At 38.7% G+C, this 24,544-nt stretch overlaps 1 long non-coding RNA gene across 2 annotated transcripts in view; it reads right to left on the bottom strand.

Moving 5' to 3' along the window:
* The window catches only part of LOC113968309, a 49,881-nt gene that overhangs the window by 8,767 nt on the left and 16,570 nt on the right, over positions 1-24,544 (bottom strand). For both annotated transcript variants that reach the window (XR_003534477.1, XR_003534476.1), the window contains exon 3: positions 1,295-1,393. This is a non-coding gene — a long non-coding RNA (uncharacterized LOC113968309). The remainder of the gene's footprint in view (positions 1-1,294; positions 1,394-24,544) is intronic.

Raw genomic sequence — 24,544 nt, 5'->3', positions numbered from 1 at the left:
TTTCTACTTCTACATTTTTTTTTTACTTTTTATACTTTTTGCCTCTTCTTTTTTCATTTTCCTTTTCCCTCCTCAAAGACAACTTTCCAGATATTATTTTTTAAAATCAGTCTTCAAGACACGAAACATTTATCTCATTTTGCATATATTCAGGAGGCAGTAGTACTTTAAATTTAATTTAACAAGGAAGTAATCTATGGAAACTCTAGCCCTTTTTTACAAGCTGACTCTGGGAAACCTTTTACTGTAATCTATATAGAATGATGAGGAATACTGGAGTATCAGGGCACTATTCTCAGCTTGACATTACTATAGTTTACAGTGAGGATTTAGATACTCGAGGGCTAGATATTCAAGATCTTACGTGGACGTTGTGCACTTACACGTTATTGTGTTTCTGAGCTCCCATACAGGTTAAAATTAACCCAACCTGCCTTCAGGAACATCATTTAAAGGGAAAGAAGAACTATGTATAAGAGTTTAATGCTTGCACAAAGAGGGAGTAAACTGTTTTTTGAGGAGAATGAAGTGGGGACTGAAGGTTGACATGTACTACCATCACTCACAGGTAGGACACAGTTCATGGATTAGAGTGGTACCTCCATTATCTTTATTTGCAGGTCTCTCAGTGGTAGGACTCTGTGTCCCACTACCTGAATGATCTCAGCTGTCTCTAGGAGTGTTTCTGTCTCAGGAAGCTTTTGTGTTGCAGAGCATGTTGTTTAGGACATAGGTTTGGATTCTACCTATTATTGCAGCAATTGCCATTCTTTCCAGAAATACATAGTTTTTATGGTTTCCATGGTGCAGAGAACTGTCACTTGTTAACCAGAGGCAAGGGATGCAAATTCAATCTACTGTGCATATCGCTTGCAATATCAGGGTTACTTTGCATCTCTCTCAGTATGTTGAGGGAATGGAGAGCAGAAGTTAGACAACACCTGAAATAGATTTGTTGGTTTAGTTCTCTGTAAAATGAACAGATAGGGTCTTTTATGTTTCGGAGTCTCTGTGCTGCTCTCTGACAAAATGTGCCCGTTCCCCTTTTTGCCTTACTAAGTCCTTTTGGACAGGAACTTTCTTCTGTGTTTGTACTGTATCTAGCACAGGGGGTCCTGACCCTTAGCTGAGGCTGTGATGAGTAGTGTGAAAATGCAAACAAGAATATAAAAATGTACCACATAAAACCAAACCCAGCTAGCACAGACTCCTTTCTGGTGGTGGATAATTTTGACTCTTAGGGTACATACATAAGATACAGGGCAAGAGTAACAAAATGTTTATACTTCTTTACCTTCCCAGTTCTGGCACTCAGCAGCTGTATACAGATGTGTGTAGCCAGAGCATGTGCAATAGACACTAATCGACCTGTCCTCTGCATCCATTTGCTTCTCTAAAACAAAGTATAAAGTAAAACTAGGCAAATACCACAGATTATATAAATATTAGTGTGTGTGTGTGAAAGTTAATACTACAGAGATTGGAATAATGTGGGCTAGCTGCGGATGCTTTTAGAGATTTTAGGGAGTGGTACAGCACAACACAGAACCAATTAGCTCACTCCTTCCAAATGCATTTTTATTTCATGAGCAGGTTGAGGAACCACACCTAAATTCTATCATTAAAAAAATTTAAATGGTTTTATTCTTTTCAGTTTTAATGGCTTTGAGCACAGCAGCAATCTATAGGTATTATTTCAAAGATAATCATATTGAAAAGACCTATATTACCTTTCTGTTTCTTTAGCAAGCCCAGCATATCTGTCAGATCTCATTTGTCCTGTGCATAAGAAATGCAGTTTTAGTCCAGATGGACAACAGAATTAACAACTTTGAGTCACATGCCTCATTGGTCACTTATTTTGTATTCCCAGAAGTGTACCTGAGCCTGTGTAATTCTAAGACTAATTGTAAGAAACGCATCAAAGCAATTTGCTACTAATAATGCTAGTAGGGTTTCATATAGATGTGGAAAGTCATCTTCTGATTTGTTGCTGCACCAAGACCTTATACACACCTCAGAAAATAGTATGGCTTGTAACTATCTCATTCTTTTCTTTCACAGCTTTTCTATCACAAAAATTTATCAGTTTCCTCACACGGAGCTACACGAGTGCTACATGTGATAGTTTAAGGCCAAATAGTTTCTGCTTAACCTATTCCAAAGGTATCTTACCAGATCTTGGGCCCAATAAATATTGTTAGATTATTTTAGGTCTTGCATAACTGAAGGAAGAGCTGGATATTCTTCAAACATGAAGAGTATAAAAGATAGGAAACATCACTGGGGATAGAAACAATGACAAAATATTTCAGACCAAAGGTAATAGCTGAGGAAAGTGAAGAAAACAGGGGCTTGAAAGGAAAACACTATCTTTTCCATAGAGTGACTCAAGGAAAGCTATAGCATTCTTCAGTGCTCTCCACCCGAGTATTGGCAGCCTAAAATAAAGTTCGAATTTCACCTGTATCCCTAGGTGATAAGAAAATAATTCCAGGAATTACATTTAGTCCTGAAGTCCTTCCTCAAGGACTGTAAAGCAAAATTCCCTTTGACTTGAAGTAGCCATTTGCTTGGAAAAGTTTCTCAGGGTACAGCTCATGAGGAAGGTCTGTATATAGGGTAAGAATAAAAGGGAGATGTGAGTGAAGATTCCTTTTAAATCACGTGGAAGATTAGCATCTTCCACATTGAGAAGAATAAAAGAAATCCATATAGTCAAGAACATTACACATTCTGTTTTTCAAGCAGAAATTCATTCTCAACATTGGGTGCAGAAAGTTATGTTTTCAAATTTTAAATCATGGTACTTGTACATCAACTGGCTGGAAACAAATGTTTATTTTCTGTCTGAAAAATGCACATTTTCCAGCTTAATTGCCTAACAGCTCTTTATTTATGTTGGATGTAAATTCATAAATGCCTTTTCAGAAATAAACTTGCCTGCAGATGGCTGCTATATGTTTCTGGAAATCTTTTTAAAAAAATGTCTATTTAAAATAGCTTCAGTGAAAATATTGTAAATAAACAAAGGTTTCAGTTAATTCTTGTGAATATTCTGGAAAGAATGCCATGTCAGGCCAATAATAGGTTATGTTCTCACTGAAATTATTTCACTGCAAATACTGGTTATAACGTTCAATTTTACTTATGAATGTGCAATGGCATATATGCTTCTTCATACACCCTCTACTTCACTATTTCTGGTAACATAAATAGCTTGCAAGCTGGTAGTTTTTCAAAGCATTTGTTGAAAAAATCTTTGAACTTTGGTTGATTTCACTTGGAAGTGTTACTTTACATCATGCATTAAGCAATTCTCTCCATTACTTCTGAATCTTCAAACACAGCTATCCCCACTTTTGTAGCTGTAAAATCAGATGGCTAATGCACTACACTGGAGCAAAAAGAGATCTTATTAATTGGTTTTGATTTTCTCAGGGCTAGAGGAAGAACCTAAATCTCTGCAGCCAAATTAATATTCAACCATAGTGCACAGTCCCACAGTTCACAGATGCATCTTAATTTTCAGAGCAGATGGATCAGGTCACTTCAGATCCAAAAGCACAAGCATGTTGTATTTGAATTACAAATTACTTCTTAGAGTGTTGATCACATGTCCTTTATGCAACCTTTCCAAGGTCCTTCTCAACCCTTTAAATTCACACCTCATTTCTTACATAATTTCTACTAAGAAGTCTCTGCCCATCATCATAGCATGTGGGTCCTTGGAGGGGAGATGGCTACATTTGCTGTTTGCAGTTTCTCACGGGTTGAACATACCAGGGGGTTTGAGAAGTACTGTCTTAGACACTGTGGTCAATCATTAAAACCAGATGAGAGAGAAAAGGTTATTGCAATTCACAACCTTCTCTTAGACCACTGCAGGAGAGCTGCCTGTGCTGCTGGAAAAGCAAAGAATTCATGATACAAAACGTCTGTTAGGCCCACGTAAGGAAGAGAGAGTAGTGATGGAGGGCCAGCTTTACTACCCATTCCTCAAGTCCCAGCTTTGAGGTGCTTAATACACTGATAGATGTGGTTATGTGAGCAGAATATAGCCTACTCTGTGACACCACCCCATCCATATGAAGTTCATTGTTAATATATAGCTAAAACAGGAAACTTCTACAATCAGATAAAGAAAGCTCTACAGTATGTGATTATGGCTTGGTCAGATGTGAGTGTCTGTATGAAAAATAATACCTCAGGTTGAATAACAAAGAACAGCTTGTATTTGAACTTGGCTGTGGTGAATTAAAATGAATTCCCCGAGTCCCTTTGCTCATGGTAGCTTTCAATTTTGTAGCATTTTTCAACCCTTTTGCTCCTTCAGGGTAACGAGTGATTAATTTTATTGACTTAATCTCAACCTGATATTTTTACTGTAAATCCTTCCAATGTTCAGAGTATAATTATAGTTTAATGATTTAAACTTGTGGATTCTATTCCCCAGAAAGAAAGGACTATATTTCACTTTATGTTTTTAAAGCTGTTTTTCAGTGTCTCTTACAAAATGAGCAAATAAGACATAGGAAAGTTGGGAAAGTTTTTTTGTTAGTGACATATTAATCACTACAGGTCTCCATCATTGATTTTTTCTTGTGCCCTCAATTTATAAATTTATTATGAAATCTGCAAGCAATTTAGTGTTATCCTTGAGGAGAGCAGGTAGCAAAAGAATCAATACTTCTATTAAAGTTTAGCTGAAGTTTAATACAGAAAGCAAAGTTGTGATTCTTTATCTTCAGTATAGATCTATATTGTGTATTCTATGCACCAAACCAGTATTGATGTTAACAAAATTTCACTGTGTGTAATGAGGGGAGAATATTCACTGGCAATTTCCAGCACAGATGAAGGATCCATGGCATTGACTTTGCCTAAATGTAGAGCTCTGAAAGACAAAAATATCTAAACTACCAGGCACAGTTAACATTAAATCTATCTTGTTACAATGTAACAAGTACAATACTGTTCGGATAGCATAAGAAAGAAGTATTGCAAATTTAGTGAAGGTCAAATTTTCGGAGACTTAGTGTGATCTGCGTTCATATATGCCTAAGTCACTTGCATGTGCTCTTCTGTCCATTACCTTTTGTGTTAACAAATAACAAATTTATACCCAGAACTCCTGTGCACCAGTTGTGTCTGCCTTTTTTTTTTTTTGATAGCCTGATTAGTGTTAAGGTTCTCAACTGTTAACAGGAAAAAGGGCGCATGCAAAAGATTTTGCTTCACATAACTAGACACTGAGCTGAGGCATATTTTGAACATCTGGCCTATAGAGGGGTTACATTCCATAAACAGAATAATAATTGTTTGGCATAATAACAACTAAGGCTAATCAACATGACTAAAATAAATATTCTTTTAGTAACTAAAGTTTTTTCACCTTCTCCTTGTCTTTGCTTTCACTATACCTCAGATATCCAAAATGAAATATGAAGCTGAAAAAACATGGTGTGAAGCTGAAACTTTTTTCTCCTTTTTACCAGCATAATTACTTTTAGAGCATCATGCTACTCTCTCAGCAAGTTACTTCAAAGGAGTCTAGGAGGATGAGTATCCAAACTGCTCTTAAGTTTTCACTTATGTTCCGGTTACTAATATTCAAATTGAGTAGCATTGCTACTTGAATAATTCAAAATTGCAGTGGAAGTTTGTTTCCTTTTGTAGAATACTATTTCTGCTCCTGAATTTACATTTTGGGGTACATGTGGCTGGGCACATGCTCTGCAGCCAAACAGTCAGTAGAAACTTTGATAAGAAGCTAAAAGCAGCCTAATCTGCACCTTCTCTGAAGACAGAAAAATTTCCCATTCTTCATTGCAGCATGGTTGGATACTAGACAAATATTTGGCTCATTTTCCTTTCTAGAGGAATCCTTCCCCTGTCATTTTTCAGGGGTCAAGGAAATGCAAAAGGTTTTGTTGATATAATTTGTGTAATGCAGACAGTTAATATTGCCAGATGTCTTCTTCTGATGGCATTCCTTAGGCAGGAGCCCTGAATGAAAGGAGTACCACTGGCAAAGGGGGTTTTGATTGTGGAGCTGCTCCTGCATTGGGACTTTCTGTTGATACAAAAGTAGGGCATAGTCCCACTCCTAAGTGAACACTGTTTCTGATGTACAAACATACTTAAAAAAATGATGTACTTTTTGTAAGCCTCAAAGCATTCACAAGTTTTCTATTTGGAATTGACTTTCATTTCTTTCTGAGGCCTGATGCCAGCTCTTCCTAGTTTGTTATGAACATTCACTTTGTAAATAGATTTAATGTAACTGTTTCTACTTAATTCACCATCCTGTTCTTAAATCACTGTAGCAACAGTTTTAATCCTACCTTTTCAAAAGAGTGATATTCACAATGAAAAAGAAAGCCGGGAGCAACGCTGTGTTTCCTGGTTTGCACAGACAGTATGAGACACAATATGGACACTGGCTTCTACTCTCTACAAGCAAACTTTGCAAGTATCATGCACCATTTAACTTTCCAGAAAGTGAGAGTCAGCTCTTGAAATTCTCAACCCACAGAAAATTCTCTGATCCAAAACAAAGTAATTTAGTTGGGTAAAATGAATCAAAAGGCTTAGGAGTTTGCAACTCCTATTAAAAGGATTGCCATAGTCCTGTGTTCCTATGTGGATGTGGGATGTGTTCTGAACACATTAGAAGAGAAACACATTAGTCAAAGAGAACACATTAGTAGAGAAACAATTAGTTTATAAAGATCTGCCTGTCTATTTTTCTTCAGAAACAGCACATCAGGTTTCACAAGCATTGTTGGATGAACTTGTGAGGTCTTGTCATGAATTCACTGCATTTTTTTCTGGGCAGAATTGAGGCTTTGATGATCTCTGTGGATGCAGAGACACCCTGGTTAGCAGAGCTATTGGATTTCAATCTATGTGAGCTGTATCCTGTGGATCATCTGTTTGTGGTGATGGTCTTTCATATCTGAGTAGGGGGAAAACTTCACAAGTTAGTTTCACCTATGGATCAAGGGGAGAGTAGGAAAGCTGGCACTGAAAGAACAAGAAATGGAAATGAAAAAGAATAGTTTCAATTTCCTGATTAACAGGTGAGCCCCTCTTTTGCTTTTGGATTTTGGAAGGAGGATCATCATGGCTAGGCTTCGCAAATGAAGATTTGGGAAGGGCTCTACCCACATTTACTACAAGCGCGCTGGTGGCTAAAAAGGCCAATACAAGAGAGACAAGTCTGGTTGCAAAAGGCACAGCAGAAAGACTCCTTGGATGGTATCGACAAGACATGATTCTTTCTGCATTGCCTTTTCTCTTCGAGAGTGATCCTGCGTGCATTCTCAAAAGCATCAGCAGCGTTATAGATAGTGTGTCTCCAGACCTCCTGATTGGAGGCCAGAGTAGACCAGTTATGTTGATCAATATGGCCAAGGCTGAGATGTTGTTTCAGGGAGTCCTTGTATCTTCTCTTTGGGGCTCCTCTCTTGCGGCAGCCAGTGGCAAGTTCACCATAAAGCAACATCTTAGGGAGGTGGTGGTCCTTCATCCTTGAGATGTACCCTGCCCAGCGCAGCTGTGTTCTCAGTAGCATGGCCTCAATACTCGTAATGCTGCCTGTTCTAGAACAGATGTATTAGTCACATAATCTGACCAGTGGATGTCTAGGATTGTATGGAGACAGCATTGATGGAAGCGTTCTAGGAGTCACAGGTGGTGGCGGTAGATGACCCATGATTCGGAACCATATAAAAGAGTAGACAGCACTATGGCTCTGTAAACACTGATCTTTGTACTTTTCTTCAAGTGTTTATTTCGCCAGACTCTTATGGAGTCTTCCAAAAGCTCTATATGCCTTTGCTAACCTGTTGTCTGTCTCTCCGTCAATCTTACCATCTGAGGAGATGAGGCTACCCAGGTAATTAAACTGCTGGACTGATTTGAGCTCTGATTAGCCAATGGTGATATGGGGATGATGGAAGACTTCCTGAGGTGCAGGTTGATAGAAGACTTCTGTCTTCTTTAAGCTGACTTCCAGCCCAAAAAGCTCAGCAGCCTCTTCAAAGCAGGATGTTAAACGCTGTAGAGCTGCTTCTCTGTGGGCCACAAGGGCGGCGTCATCAGCATAAAGCAGCTCCCGGACAAGATGATTTACGGTCTTAGTATGGGCCTTCAGTCTCCTTAGGTTGAATAGGCTTCCATCAGTACGATTTCGAATGTAGATACTATCTTCTTCATCGAGGTCTGCTGTGGCCCTTTGGAGCATCATGCTGAAAAAGACTGTGAATAGGGTTGGTGCGAGAATGCAGCCTTGTTTCACATCATTGGTTATTAGAAAGGGATCAGAAAGTGCATTGCCATATCTGACTTGGCCGCGCTGATCCTCATGAAGTGAGATGATCATTTTAAGGAACTTGAGGGGACATCCTAAATGTTCCAAAATCTGCCACAGGCCTTTTCTGCTCACAGTATCAAAAGCCTTGGTGAGATCAACAAAGGTTACATAGAGACCTTTGTTCTGTTCCCTACACTTCTCTTGCAGTTGTCTGAGAACAAATACCATGTCTGTGGTACTCCTGTTGGCTCTGAAACCACATTGGCTTTCAGGTAGAATTCCTTCCGCTATAACGGGTATTAGTCTGTTCAAGAGTATTCTTGCCAGGATTTTGCCAGCAATGGAGAGCAGAGTAATACCTTGATAATTTGAATAGTCTGATTTATCTCCTTTCTTCTTATACAAGGTGATGATGACTGCTTCACGAAAGTCTGATGGTAGTACACCTTGTTCCCAACCTTGTTCTCTGCCTTCCTCATGGAGATGGACTTCACTGAGAGCAGCAATGTCGATATTGAGATGTGATAGTTCGTGGGCAGTTAGGGTAGAACGATGCTCAGGACATCCACTATCCGCAGTATTAAGCATGGTTCTGATGTTCCAGCACGTGAGTGTCAGTTTGGGTACACCTTTGAAGGCAGGTGCATGCCTTTGTCTTTTAATCTTTGTTTGACCGCATTAGAAGATGCCCGTTGGCTGCGGTTAACCAACTGGGTGAAGGGTGGAGATGAGCTTTGGTTAGGCCGCCTTTTCTAGGTTCCTCTCCGAGTGGAGCAAGCAGTGCTCTCCTTGAAAAAGGCTGCTTGGTCATTCAGGGTGCTGCCGAACGAGACTGTCATCTCCAGGATCAGTCTCAGGCAACCAATGTCCTGAACCGCCTCCATGCAGGGTTGGGTCTGTGGCTTCCAGTGCACCTTTCACCTGCTGTTTCGACCCTCACCTGTCGCTACGGGGCTTTACAAATGTGGGTATAACTTTCAGGCCTGTGCAATGGATTTTTTAGGTGAGACGCAGCATGTACAGAGCTGGACCCACCCTTTAATCCTAGGGTTCATCTGCCAGGGCCTAGCAAGCTTGCACGGTGGCAGGGAGGTCCTCAGGACGTAGGTTTAATTAGGGTATCCTTCTCTTAGATGGATGGCCTTACCGGGCTAAGTGAGCTCCATCTGCCCGGGTTTGGAATTAGAGTTGTCCTTCTCCTAGGATGACTGCCAGAAGGCTAGTGAGCCCATCCTGCCCATGGACATATTTTACTACAGGACTTCTCTTGCACTGCTCACCCGCAACCCTCCAAGCAGGACTGCCCTGTCTGCCCTCCTGCCCATCCGGGGACCCCATAGCCCACTGGACCCCCTCCCACTCCCCCAAATTGGACTGACAAACCTATGTGCGCTCTGAAGTTCCTTCTCTCCTCTCCTCCGGGGCTGCAGCCCCCCCGGCTGCCGGGAGAAGCTCCCTTGGCATGGTGGGGCCGGCCGGGGGAAAGCCCCCTCGGCGTGCCGGGGCTGGCCAGGTGGGAAAGCCCCCTCGGCATGGCCAGGACCGGCTGGGCAGGAAAACACCCTTGGCGTGGCCAGGGCCGGGGCCGGCCGGGCTGGAAGGAGGATCAGTCATGGAATAACAGGCTTGAAAAAATTTTTACTTGGAAAATTGCAGCAGTTTCTTATAAGTATAAAATGAGACTGTTCTTTTGAAAGTCAAGCCCCATATCAAGATTATGATTTTAAATGTAGGAAAACCTAGTAGTTGTTTGCAGTGAGCAGAATTTTCAGAGTTTAAATTCTCATTATATATCTTTCTGGAATGTTCAACTCAATGCTTTTCACTCATTTTATATCACAATGGAGTAGGATAATGATAATGCTTGGAAATGCTCAGAGGCACTGCATACTTAAAAAACTGAAGTCAGCTATCCATAAAGATATGTAGAAATGCTTATCTCCTTTAAGGGAATTTTTTAGAACCACTACCTCCCACATACACATATACGGACTCTGCTCAGCAAACATTTATTAGATTCTATCTTTTTTTGATACACTTTCAAACCACATTGCAGTCCTTGTATGTGCCCTTACACACCTTGGGGATTTTTTTTTTTAAATTGTGCCATTATACAAATATGTGGGCTTGATAAGAGTTCTATTTTCTCAATTTCCACATATAATTGCTGTCTTGTGCTTGCAAAATTGAACAGCCAAATACTTGAGAACTAGAGCTGGATGATGAATTGAAAATGTTTCAACCTTTAACCCCATATGTCTTTAAGTCCTGTCTGCTTGCATAAAACTGACAAACCCACATTTTATGGTTTGTTTTCCATACAGCAGAGGAAAAGGGAGGTAGATCATATTCTACTTCAATTAGTATCAAAGTAATGAGAGAATTTTGAATTACAGAAGCATAGTGTGTTATTGAAGAAAGTGTAAGAAAGAGAAAATACCTAGCTTTTTTTGCAAACCTGAGCTGAGAACAGAAGGCTGACAACTTTGGAAAGAAAAAAAAAATCTCCTTTCCTATAATTATGTGGCCCTCTATGAATTGCTTAGGAGGTCATTCAGTTTAGGATTTCCAGTCATTGCATTCTGCTTCCAGCTTCTCAGCTTCAGCTAGAGATTAATCACATCTCTAGACTATCTAATTTTTAAATCTAGGTTTCACATCAATGCTTTGATATGAGATTATTTCTAGATGTCTTTTTTTACCTTGATGCTTTATTGTGCTAGCCAGATTGACATTTGAACTGTGTGTGTAGCAAGGATGTCCCTACGCATATTAGACAGAGAGATAACTTCTAGCATGGGTGTATACAACTTACAATAACCCACAACTCAGGCTGCCATCTCTGATCTGTTTCTTTTCATATTTGTGAGACCCTGTTTTTTCTGCTTTTTGTCCTGTCAGCAGTTCTGCTCATCTTTGATGAAAATAGCTAACTAAATTTGGGAAAAAAACATCCTAATGCAGGAGAAATGCTGCATATACTGAACTGAAGCCACATTCAAAGAAGGTTGAGATGCCACTTTGAAATTAATGTTGCAAGCAATGTTTTGTAACTATATGTTACAAAGAGGTTAAACTGCACTAGGGATAAAGTAGCAACAGAAGGAAAACTGTAACAGGAAGAAATAATTATTCCTATGAAAATAAAGAAGACTAGACGTATATAAATTACTTTTTGTGCCAGAGCTAAACAGGCCCCTTAGGAAGATAATAAAGGCCTCTTGAACCTCAAAGGCTTCTTGCTGCTTTCATATGCAGCTTCTTCTATAATACCTGTTTTGTTCAAATTAAAACCCACGTTCCTGTTGCCAATATAGAAATCTTTTCAAGCACATTGAAGGCACAGCTCTTGGGACCAGAAGTGGGGTAAAGCATTCTGAAGAAATATTTTTCTAAAGTGAATTTGTCATTTCTTTAACCTCATCCTACAAACTCAAACTGTAACAGGAATTTTGATAAATATGTTTATCTTCAGAAGAATGTAAGATGTGAATAAAATGTGTCTTGCTTTATTGTTCAGAATGAATAGTCTTGTAGTGTAAATGCAAGTGACAGATTATTTGAGCTGAAATGTATTATAAGAGTACAATATAAAGAATGGCTACACTGGAAGATCTTTCTGAATAATGATGAAACTTGTGAAATTAATCGTAGCCATACTGAACAAATGAGTCCAGCAATACATTATGCAACAGTAGAGTAGTATAAATGGAGGCCAACTGTCTAACTAATTAAGTGCCAGTTGATGCTTTTGTTACAGAAGTAACAAAATTATGGGTTTTTTTCCATAATGCTGTTAATTTTTTATATATATATATATATCAGATGACATGATAACAAATGAAAGGTATCTTTTATTGTTTGAAGAGCCCACATGAAAGTAAAGGATGGGATAGTTTCCCTATGAAAGAGTCATGATCCCATAAAGAGAGAAATGAAAGTCCGAAAAATTTTCATCACTGCAGGATTATGTCTGGAGGAAGAAAGCAAGGTATCTAAGCAATGACAAACCTGGTGGAGGCATGAGCACTGGAAATCTTGTGGGATCATGCTTTTTGTCCAGATGAGATGTTTTCTGAAACCAAATTTATGGTAAAGGATATTGTCTATTATAAGTATTTTAATATTCATATATTTCACTGTAAATGAAAAGTAAGGAAAGAAAAGCAACAGTAGAATTGAAAGTTACTCTAAAATGCAGAGACGGTGATTTAGGGAGAAAGAAAAAGTATATAATTTGTAAGATGATTCTCAGAAGTAGAATGTCAGCAAAAATGAGGATTTATCTGGAAGTGGTAGGAAGGCTGAAGAACTGAAGAGATCATCCCACATTCCAGAAATGTGCATAATTCCACCATGGTGCAATTTGACAGTACAAATATGTGGTGGTGAAATACTTTGGGTAAAGATAAAAGGAGTAGAAACCAAAAAGAGAAATAATAACAACCATCTGTTACACTTCAGAAGATCTGGAAAAGAGTGGGGAAAAAGAATTCCTGGAGCCATTCTTTGTGCTGTGGGACGCTGCACTCCTGAGGAATGTTTACAACTCATATATTTGTTGGTTAGCCAACCCAATAATCCTGCATCACTGAAAAGGTCTGTAAAATATGCAGAAAACAAATTTTGGAAGCAGTGCTTAATTGTGCTTGTAAAGTAAAGGCCTACTGTGAGGGACTGGTGAAGAATCATTTTCTTTAGCAAAACCCACATGTTTAAGATATAGTCATTATTCTGAATTCCACCCATTTTTGGGTGGAATTTTTGATGACCTGGCAGTCAGTTTAGGAGGGAAGTGTGGTATGAAGAGATAAACATTTATCAAGTCTTTGTTCTTGCCAAGGCAGGGCTTAACTGAACTGTTCTTTGAAAGGCCCAGATCACCTGAGCCTGTGAGACTTCACAAATTGATAAAGTTCAATGCAAGTTTGAGCTTTGTTGTATCACTTTGGATGTTTGACTGCACTGAAATGGTACACACAAGTCAGGGCACTGCACAGCTGGAAAGGTGAACTGCAAGTGGAACAAAACCATGCTGATTTTCCAAATATACCTTTGAAAGAGCCATTTTGCTTGAGTTCCAGGAAATGCTGAAACAGAGGTTTGAATTCTGTTTTTGCAAAATAGAGATTACTATTTGTTGCTTTATATTATTTTCGGAGTTACAAAAAGTCTAAATGCAAGACATACAGTTTTCTCTGTCTACTGCGTGACTTCTCAGGTTGATTTATATGATGACAAGCGGGTGAGAAGTGTTCACTGACAGAAAGAGAAACACACTGTTATTGCTAGGAGAAGTTAAGGTCAGATCACAAATACATGCTTTCTCTTTTTTTTTTTTTTTTTTTTAAAATATGTTTTTGCAAACTCTGAAGCTAATCTGGTCAAGTTCTTCATCCACACCAGGGTCTCTATTTCCTGTCCAGAGAAAATTTAGCCCCACAAGGTACATGTTTCATTCCTGACCTATACTGAAGTCCTCTCTCTATGGAGCTTGGTCAAAAATACAGGACACTGTACATTTTAGTAAGGGCAGCAGCAGCACACTCAAGATACTCTTAGAATTGTTTCTTATGAATTTTTGATTCTTCCTTAACAAAAATAAATAATCAAGCTATTTACAAAAGAATCCTGGTGAAAAATCTTGTTCAGTCCCTCTTCAGTGCTAACTATACTGGAGACCTCGTTCAAGAATCTGCTGTAATGCAAACACTGATTTAAAGGAAGAAACAGCTTTGTAAAGAAACATGCTTGACTGCTGTGACTACTTCTTATGGTCATAAAATTCATAATCAAAATGAAACTAACCTGGAATAGTAATGAAAAAATGCCATTTTATAGGAAAAATATGAAAGGACATTTTTTCCTCTTGTAGTTTGAGAAATCTGTGAGCAGTGCAACTGTTTCCAGGGTTTTCTGAAATACAAAATTATATAAGTAAAACAAAGGCATTTTTCTAAGCTAAATTAATACAGTGTTGAAATTATAATTTTCCCAGTTAATTCATATTTCTCTCAAAGTCAAACCATGCTCTTTTAAAAGGCAATGTGTTAAAGGAGAAATGAATTCTTAAACATACTTGAGGTGTCTTCAAGCTGTTTATTTGGGAAGAAAGCTCTCAGTAGCAGAGTTAGACTGCAACAGCAGCTACAAATACTTTTCAGGAAAACAAGGGGACATCAACTTAACATATCCAATATTACACACAAAACTCATAAACTTTATGATAAGAAGCACAGCAAAAGGGGGTTTGTCCCTATTACGATTTTTTAAAAATTCTCCCATAAATTACACTAAGTAGAAATATTGGCTTGGATCATAAATCCCTCTCAGGAACTGCCTTATCACAGATTCCTCAAAAGCACTAACCTACGTGACCTTTGTGTGAGCCTCAGATGACTCCAATTATTCGGCTGTGAGCTCTGATTCTTTTACACAGCCTGACCTTAACTTTAAAAAATTGAAGAGAGTGGAGGTCTGGGGGGGAATGAAAGCTGTATCACATGGCCTGACCACACTTTGTACCCTATGAGACAGGCCACCGAAATCTTGGAGAGGTAAAGGGAGGGATTTTATCTTCCATATCTGTAGATATCAAGAGGAATGAAGTTCCACCACATTGGGGTCAACTGTGCAAAAGCACTGTATTTTGACACAGTCAACTTAAAAAGTAAGGTGGGAGCGGAGATAAATGAGAAACAGAAAGTAGGTTACGAAAGGAAACAGAAATGTGGACCAGGTTATGCAAGAACAGAGGGGTCAAGGCTTGAGGAACCTTGAAAGTTATCGGTGAAATCCTGAACTCAAATCTCAATTTCAGAGGGAACCAATATTGTGGTGTGAACGAGGGGTCAGCATGGTAACAGCAGGGGCAGCAGCAGTGGGATGAAAGTGAGATAGGATGCTTTGATAAAACATGTGTTACTGATGCAAATCCTCAAATCAATGTTACTTCTATGCAGAAATTTGAGGCTGGGTCAAGGTCCCATCTAACCTTCCAGCAAAATTTCCATCCATTTCACTAAGGTCATGTTTTGTCTCCTAAATTCAACAACTTCAGTGGGTATCACTTCAAGGTTTAGCTTCAGGATTCTGTTTTAGGGGTTTGTGTGTTTTCTTACCTGCCAAAATACCCCAAGTATACCTGTCCTCTGCACTACATCACTTGTTAATCTGTGGCCAAAAATAGCACAGGATGATGGACAATGCTGAACTTAGATTTAAGCTGGAATTGGGAGGAGAATCTGTTTGCCTGTTTTGTGAGAATATCCATTTTTCAAAGTCTTCTTGTCTAAAAGGAGACAGAAAAATCAAAATACATTTGTTAAATTCATTTTAGGAATTATAATACAATGGGTAATCAGAGTGCAGTGGCTGAAATATTGCAATAGGTTCACCATGCCTTCTTTCAGTTCGTCCTTATAGGTTTTATGTTTTTTTTTCTTTTTAATATTTCAAATATACATGAACTCCAAATTTGAAATTTTAAAAAATGTTGAAAAAATGCGAAAAAATGTTTTGACAGTTTCAAAACCTCTTTCCTAGGTTTTCTTTTAAAAGGAAAATTAATGAAACTTAGTATTTTACAGGTAGATGGATAGATCAGTGTCTATTATATATATAACAGTGTCTGTTATAACCTATAACAATCAGCATTTTCCGTTTGAAGGTCTTATGCTAAAAATATTTTCACTTGCTCTTGAGTTTTAATCAAAACTTAGACCTTAAAACAAATGACAGAATTTGGGATTGACTTTGACCAACAATAGAAAACACCTTCCTCCACTATCAAACTGTTATCCTCTTACAGAAGAACTACTCATTTGGATGTGAGTGCGAGGTAAATTGCACAGGCATATGTGCTGTATGTTGAGAATTACTTTGTTCCTACACCAGTATGTGGTAGTCTTGATTTTAAAGGAAGTTATGATGAGTCATTTCTATGACTAAGCTACATGAAAGCTGTAACTGTCAGGCATAAGGCCAGTACATGTCACTGTCTCGTTTCTGTATGGCAAGTGGGCTCTGACAACCTTAGACTCACTCCCCAAAATGTTTAAATAGGGAAGTGCATCATTCTAGCTTACACAGCCAGAGTTCTTTCCTGTGAAAACCTTGATGAGGAGGGAAATGCCTTTGGCTCTATGTGACAGGAAGCACTCTCGCCTAAGCAAATAAGTGTAGATGTCGTTTATTTGAATCTACTTTTTGTTATTTCTTTTTGCTTTATTTGTCAACCTCTGCTTCAAATAAAGGATTCTGATTTCACTAATGTTTAGCTTAAATACAACAACTTCAAAGTTAGGTTCAGCAGTATCTAATCTATGCTTTTACCCCATTTTATGTCTTAAACTGAGCTTGCTTGAGACAGGGAATGTTTATACAGAATTGTCATATTTTGCAAATAAAACAAGTGGGGACAGATTATGGTTTGTAGTTCACAGATGCTTTGGGGAAGGTAAAGAAGATTAAAAAAAAGGGTTTTACTTGACTAGCAAAGATTCATTTTCAATTCTCACTCCAAAGAAGGAAGAGGGGAAGGTTATTGAGGAGAGCACACTGGGTGTGCACAAATCCTCCATGGATATTTCAGTGCTGGTTGGCCTGTCCTCATACTCTCTGTGTATAAATAGCTGTGATGTGGTAGAAATAAATACTGTGAAATCAAGATTACCATCATTCCACTCATCATTAGACAGTAAGACATAAATAATAATTTGTAGTGGGTTCACCTTGGCTGAACGTCAGGTGCCCACCCAGCCGCTCTATCCCTCCTCTTCTCATCTGAACAGAGGAGAGAGTAGGGTGGGAAAAGAAAACAACACAAATCGTGGGTTGCGATAAGGCAGTTTATATTTATCCAAAAGAAAAAAAAGCAAAAACAGCGTGCGCACGTACAAAGCAGAAGCTCGCAGTTAATCTCTACTTCCCATCAACAGCGATGGTTGGCCATTTCTCTGAGAAGCAGGGCTCCAGCGCGTGTAACAGTTGTCAGCAGGCAGCCATCAGTGACAATGAGTGCCTCCAGTCCTGCTCCTTGCCTCAGCTTTTATATCTGGGTTGACGTCATATGGTCTAGAATATCCCCTTGGTCAGTGTGGGTCAGCTGGCCTACTTGTGTCCCCTCTCCCAGGATCTCACCCTCGATTGAAGAAGGAATGTTAAAGGTCTGTGCTCAGCAGTAGCCAAAACATGGGTGTGTTATCAACACTCCTCTAGCTACAAATGCAGAGCACGGCACTGTGAGGGCTACTATGGGAAAATAAATTCCGGCTCAGCCAGACCCACCACAGATTTTTGAATAATATCTTATGTATCCCCTATTTTCCCCCCTGTGTTACTTTAAGACAGTAATACATATGGGATAGTACCATAGCCAACGGTTAATGGGGTGACCATCCTTGCACTTTTTGCTAAAGGGTTTAAAAATGCTGTTTTAAACATTATGATCCAACTATAAAAGCACAAAACACCCCCCACCCTGTTTAAAACTGTATTCACTGTAGGAGTTTAGAGGTAATCTTGCTCCAGAATATTTTTTAATTGGACATCTCAGAAGATCTGTTATAGAATGAAGTGTTGGCAAAAAAGAGGTTTTTGAAGAAAATGGGTAACAATTGTTAGAAATATTTTGAGGTTTTTTTACTAGAAAGAGTAACAGATGAGCTGTAGCATGTGGTGGTCACTTAAGAGTTATATAGGAAGTTAGCTATGAAATGAGTAAACTATTAATTTTGGCGTACAGTCTTCTAAAATTTCGCCCTTGCTTATGAAAATAAGATGACAATTTGAAAAAAAAAGGCTTGATGCTGGAGTTGAGGATATAAAAAATCTTAGTAATTCTGACAAGCAAATTGGTGGTAGTTATAATAAAGAATAGAAACAATGAACGTACATAAATATGATTGTTATAATAAAGAACAGAACCAGTGAACATACTTACATATGATTTACTAAGTAGGACACAAGCCTTATGTTTACATAGTGAATTATTCCTAAACACTGTGGATTTCATTGAAGGAATCAATCAGTACTGTATGTGAAAATCCTGTTGATATGTTCTACTCTGTTTTCCAGAAGGCTTTTGAGGAAGTTTTTGTCAAATGCATTTAGGGAAATAAAGTGGCATGGCACAAAATGAAGGGTCCTAACACGTTTAAATTCAGGATAGTTTTGAAGGGATCTTAAGGTGCTGTTGGGATGACAAAATGGAAGATATAATTCAGTGTTGGAAGATGTAAATTGATGCATCTGGTGTTGACTCTGGAATTAACAGTTGAAATTCTTAAGAGAAGGATGGAAAACACTCCATAAGTCTGTGAGTTGGACATACCTTGAAGACTGCATATGGTCTTGTCCTCTGCATCTCAAAAAGGATAGAGCAGAACTAGAAAAGGGTGACAGCATGTTTAAAGCTATAAAATAGCTTCCAGATGAGGATTGACTACATAAACTTGGTCATGGCTAGGCTTCGTGAACGAAGATTTGGGAAGGGCTCTACCCACATTTGTTACAAGCGCGTTGGTGGCTAAAAAGGCCAATACAAGATAGGCATGTCCAGTTGCAAAAGGCACAGCAGAAAGACTGCTTAGATGGTATATTCTGCAAGGCTCGATTCTTTCTGCGTTGCCTTTTCTCTTCAAGGGTGATCCTGCGAGCTTTCTGAAAAGCATCAGCAGTGTTATAGATGGTGTGTCTCCAGGCCTCCTGATTGGAGGCCAGAGTAGACCAGTTATGGTGATCAATGTGGCCAAGGCTGAGATGTTGTTTCAGGGAGTCCTTGTACCTTTTCTTCAGGGCTCCTCTCTTGCGGCAGCCAGTGGCATGTTCACCAAATATAAACTTGGTATACTATGTAGAAAAAGAGTTGCCTGAGGAAGGAGGGAATAGAAATCTATAAATCATGATTAGCAAAAGGGAGGTAGCACAAATAGGGCCATGGAGTAGCAGGTTTGACAAACAAAAGTAGGATTTTTTTACAGAAGGTGTAGGTATACTGTTGATGGCATTAGCACAGGATTCTGAGAATGACAGAAGTTTACATGGCTTCAAAAGGAATTATATAAATCCACAGAAGAAGAATCCATTAAAGGCTGTAAAACACACAGATGCCATTTTTGGCTCAGAAAATATTGGAGGTCATTGAGTGCTCAAAGCCAAGGGAACATTACTACATGTTTGTCCTCATTTCAATGCTTCCCCAGCCGCTCTTGGCCACTGTTAGGGGCAGGATGCTGAACCAAATGGTCCCTTGGTTGGACTTACGATCATCCTTATGTGTCTGTACCTGCTTTCCCTCTGTCGTAGCTTGGAAACTCATGTTTGCTTCTGCTGAGGTGTCTGGAGCAGTTGTTAGTGTTGGGGACAAAGGGAAGAGGTACATTCCCAGCACATTCTTTTCCTTGTTTTTCCCACTCTAATAGCAGCCTTAAGTGCTGACTTCTACATCTCTGGTAGGTACAGCACAGCTCCGAATCCTGGCATTTGAGGTGGTAAATTTCCATTTTGTATGTATTACAAGAAGCTCTGCATGAACTTGTCCTGTGTTTGGGGCCTTTCAGAGCCAGTAGACCTGACCAGTAGAGTCGTTCTCACCTGCTGAGAGATTTTAGCGCCCAACATGAAACCCCTTGGAAAGACAGTCAGGAGTTTCCAGCCAAACATATAAGTCACTCCAGGATCTACTGGAAATTGGCCTGGTTTTACTTAACCAAGCAAAGTCAGGTCAAGCCAAGCAAATAAACAGTAATTTTCAAAATATTTCCTGAGTCTTCAGGTGCAGAATTGAACTCCAGACAAATAGGAAGTAGCTCCTGGTTTTTACTGAAATTGTGTGAAATATTTTGGGTTAATAGTGCAAACTAGAATTTTTTAGAGGACTGAAATAGCTTGCAAATATGAACACCTGAAGATAAATTAAACTGAATAAAGTGTAAAACAGATATTATATTAAAAAAGAAAAATTTAATCCTGAATTTTCTGAAGAAAAAAACGTTCTATTTTAGAAATGCTAGAATGTTTACTTTTGACATTTTAAAAATAAACTTCTTTTTAGTGTTTAATAATAGCTCACTGAAACAGAAAGGTTTTAAAATGAAAGTAAAAATCATTACAAATTAGCTTGATCCCCCCCAAAAATTCTGTATTTTTCAAAAAAAGTAAAATGTGTGTTTTGATTCAAACTCAATTGATTACATTTTGTTTTCTTTTTTCTTTAGTGACTGAACCAAAAAAGCATACTTGTTTATCTAGCTCTTTTTTGGGTTATATTATGAAAGTTTTGCAGAGTGATTCACACTAAATTCATAGCATGCATTCATAGCAAATTAGAGCTGCATTTTCCAGCAAGTGTAAATACTGGTTTTTATCTTTGTTTGCAAATAATGGTTACTGCCCCATGAATATCAATGAGGAAGGGTAGAAAGGAGAAGTTCAAAAATTTAAATTTGCACAGTTATTGAAGCTTCTTATTTTAAGTGCTTAATGCCGATTAATGCAGATGCCACAATTTCCCTTTCTTCTTCATGATTGTTTTGACTTCCTCAGCTTAAGGAAAACATTGAGAAGAAATAATTTTCCCTTTTCTCCCCCCTCTCTTCTCTTTTCTTCTTTTTTGACTGGCTATGGCTCCCCTAATTCTTCTCTTTCTTTGAATCCTTCAGTGCTGATAAATTTTTTAAACTAAAATTTGTTTAATGACTTCACGGAAAATTTGCTTTGTTGATTCTTTTTAAAAAAGGGAGTTTATTTTAACAGAAAAATAAATTACTTTTTGTGTAATCATTCAGTTCAGTAGGCGCTTGCCAAAAGGCCTGCATAAATGAAATGCTGTCTCTAATCTCCCTTGGCCATGCAGAGGAGTGAGCTCCCCACATGCTTATTTGCAAGTTGATTTGGGGGAAAGCTGCAAGGGAAGGAAGTTTCCCTGTGAGACTGTGAATCCCTGTGAGCCAGAGCTGTTACTGCTTTTTTCCTAGCTAGGTACCTGGGAGGCATGTGAGGTGGCATAAGCCTAAAGAACGTTAGTCCCCACAGACATTATTAGCAAGGACTTTCTCTTCCCCATGCGGTGCATGACACTTCTGGCTGAGCCAAGTTCCTTTTTCCACCTTCCCTTGGAGCAGCAGATGTCAGTCACTGCTCTTGGCTGGATACTGAGCTAGTTTACTACAGGTATGTCTCTGTTGCTAATTAGAGATGGTTTTCACTCATAGAGAACCCTTTGGCAAGTACATAACACAGGTCAAATCCCATCCTTTCACCCCAAGACCAAATGGCATGGCAGTCATTGCATCCATTCTCTTCCCACTCAAAGGGGGGTGGCTTCACTCTTTCCATCCTGTCTCCAGTTCCTTAACTCTCGTATGATGCCCAGGCCAGGGGAGTGTTCTGCACCCTCTCTGTGGTCAGGCCAGTGCTTCACCCTGCAGCCTGTTCATTTACATACATGAATGTGGTCATCGTGACTAGACCTACAGAGAGGGTTGGTCCCTTGGCCTCTGCTATGCCATACATGGGAAGGTAGCAGAAGGCATTTTGGAGGTATTTGCCCAGATGAACAATACCTGAAACCATTGCTATTACTATTTGCCATTTTTTTGTGTCAGCCAAGAGCTACCTCCCAAAGGAAAGCAGACACAATCTATATCTAATTTTATGGCCCTGATCCTATGTTGCTTTTTGTGATGAGTGTAGTCTATATTTGCATTAGGTCTTCACCCAGATTTACTTCTAGAGTTTATCAATATTTGTCAGGGTGAGAGTTTCTAAAGGCAGCATAGCTGAGAGATTTGGAAAGCTTGGACACATGTAAAGCTTCCAAACCACCATTATAGTTTACACCACAAAGTTTACTCTTATTTTTACATTCATTCATAACTGCTTCAAAATACATATTGGTATATTTAGTCTTCACCTACTTTAACACTTCTTGCTCTTTAAAGTCTTTGCATTTTTATTTGCTTCACTGTTGGTCATTGCAATTTCGCTTTCAGCCCTTACAAAATTTAGAATTTTCACTTCTCCTTTTCTCCTCTTTTCAATGGTGCAGATTCTCTTCAACCAAACACACATACATTTTTACTTTGTGATGATTTTCTGATATCCTTTTTAAAAGTATGGCCTATTGTTGGTGTGGAAAAATATTGCAGGTTTTATTGCCTTGAGTTTTTTTTATCCAGTTATCTGCTTGGTATCACTGGCATGGCTGAATAAGGAAGAGCTATTCACATGAAATATCTGTGTGATCAAGTCTTTAGTTACCATGACCGAGAGACATTAAAGTCTGCAATAAGAAAGACATTTTACTTTCACATTTCCAAATCCAAAGTGTCAGTAATTTTCTGTTGCTGGGCTGTATTAGTTTCTGGTATAATCTCATAAAATGTTGTAGGGTTACACCAAGAAGGAATTTAGACCCCCAACTTGAAATTTCAGTTCTGCTTCACAGAGCTGTAAATTACAGTGGTCTGGCATAAGCATCAGTGGAAATACTAATTGCTTAAAACTAAATGTATGTTGTTGTGTACAAGGAGGTCACACAGCTCTCCTTACTTTTTTTGTGATTATTTACATTAAACATCCAGGAAGAAAAAAGTAGACCATGCCATATACATGGAAATACCTAAATGAGCACAGCAACGAATGATTTAGTGCAGATTATCTGAAAGATATTTCCACATTTTGCACTTTAAACACTGCCATGTTGTCTGAAAATTCTGGGACATGTCCATGAAACAGTGCAGAGCAACCCCTGTCAGGAGCACAGGTCAGTAATGGCAATCTGGAATAACAAATTATAATTTTCAGTTTGTGAAGCATGATTTTGGTGCATTATGGGTTATTACGTTATTATATACAGTATTGTAAAGCTTAGAGGCTTCAATGAATTTGGCACCCCATTAAACAAGGCATAGTAGAATCACATAATGAGAGACAATCTTTTCTGAAAGTGTTACTTAAAATCTGCAAGACGAGAGTGAAAGAGAAGCACAGAAAAACGAAGTCTGTGAAGATCTTGGTGTAGATCAGGGACTGAGTCAAGAATATAAACTGAGTGTCCAAACCCTTAATTGATCCTTTTCTTTATTCAAATCCCACTGCCCTATTCATGAGGTTAAATCTAAGCACTGGGAACCAAAAGCTTAATTTTTCTGTAATCATACAAATCAATAACATGTGATGGCCATAACTGCAAATAAATTAGTTTAACTTTGGAATTTTCTCTATATAAATTGATTGCATTTTGCCACTTCTAATCCCACCATAAGCATTTCTTGTGCATTACGTACAATGCTGCTGCCAGCTACATGGAAAGCACAGGGAAACTTGCACATGGGAAGCTGAAGGAATTTCCACAACTTTTCCACTATGGGGCTGACGTTGTCATTTTTGTCTGGGTTTAGTGACATACTGAGGGATTCAGCCACAACACAAATAATTGAAAACATTCCCAGGACATCTGAAAAAAAAGTGGTCATGCTCTCGTCTTGCTAAAATATCAGTGAGTACAGTAAAAGCAGTGTCACATTACTTTAACAGAAGCATTTAATATTTTTACTGACAGAATCTAAAGCATGTGGTTATGGAGTGTGAAATCCTCATTAAAATTCCTTGAGGAAAATCAGTTGAATAAATAATTGTGTGACTAATTGTCACAGTGCCCTCACTGCTGTAGTTTTACAATATAATAATTCTCTCCATTGATCAGCTTTATTCTCTTATCATACATAGAAATCAAGTTCTTGTTAAGGAATTTATCACCCATCAGGAACAATTCTGATGTTTCTAAGTCTAAAGAAGTAAAAATATGCTGCAATAACTGTGGTCATTCTGGTGCATTCATGGAGCTTCCCTGTGCTACTCCTCTGGAGTGGTGGCAGTTGCCTCTCTGTGCACATCTCTCCCATTTTCCCCTTCATGAGGTGCATACAGAAAATACAGACAAGGCAAAGTGGGATTCTGAAATAAGGGGGTGAATCAGAAGTGGGAAACATCACCAATTCTACTCATCGTGCTCAAGTCCTCTTTGGGTTTCTCCCTTTGCTTGTCTCTGTAGAGATGATTTCTGTAGACCATAGTGTGCTATTGGACTATGCAGCCTGGCAGTGAAGGGATAGGATGCTGAACTAATATACAAGGGGTGTGCCCTCCTTCTAAAGGATCTTGGAATAGATGAAGGTTTTAGGGAAAATTTCAGTATCTTGAATTAAGTCTTAGAGTGTC

The sequence above is a fragment of the Neopelma chrysocephalum genome, unplaced genomic scaffold (assembly GCF_003984885.1).
Source record: "Neopelma chrysocephalum unplaced genomic scaffold, ASM398488v2 Primary Assembly neopelma1_67, whole genome shotgun sequence".
NCBI lineage: Eukaryota > Metazoa > Chordata > Aves > Passeriformes > Pipridae > Neopelma > Neopelma chrysocephalum.
Note: the sequence above shows the minus strand (reverse complement) of the source record. Positions and strands in the feature narration are given on the sequence as shown.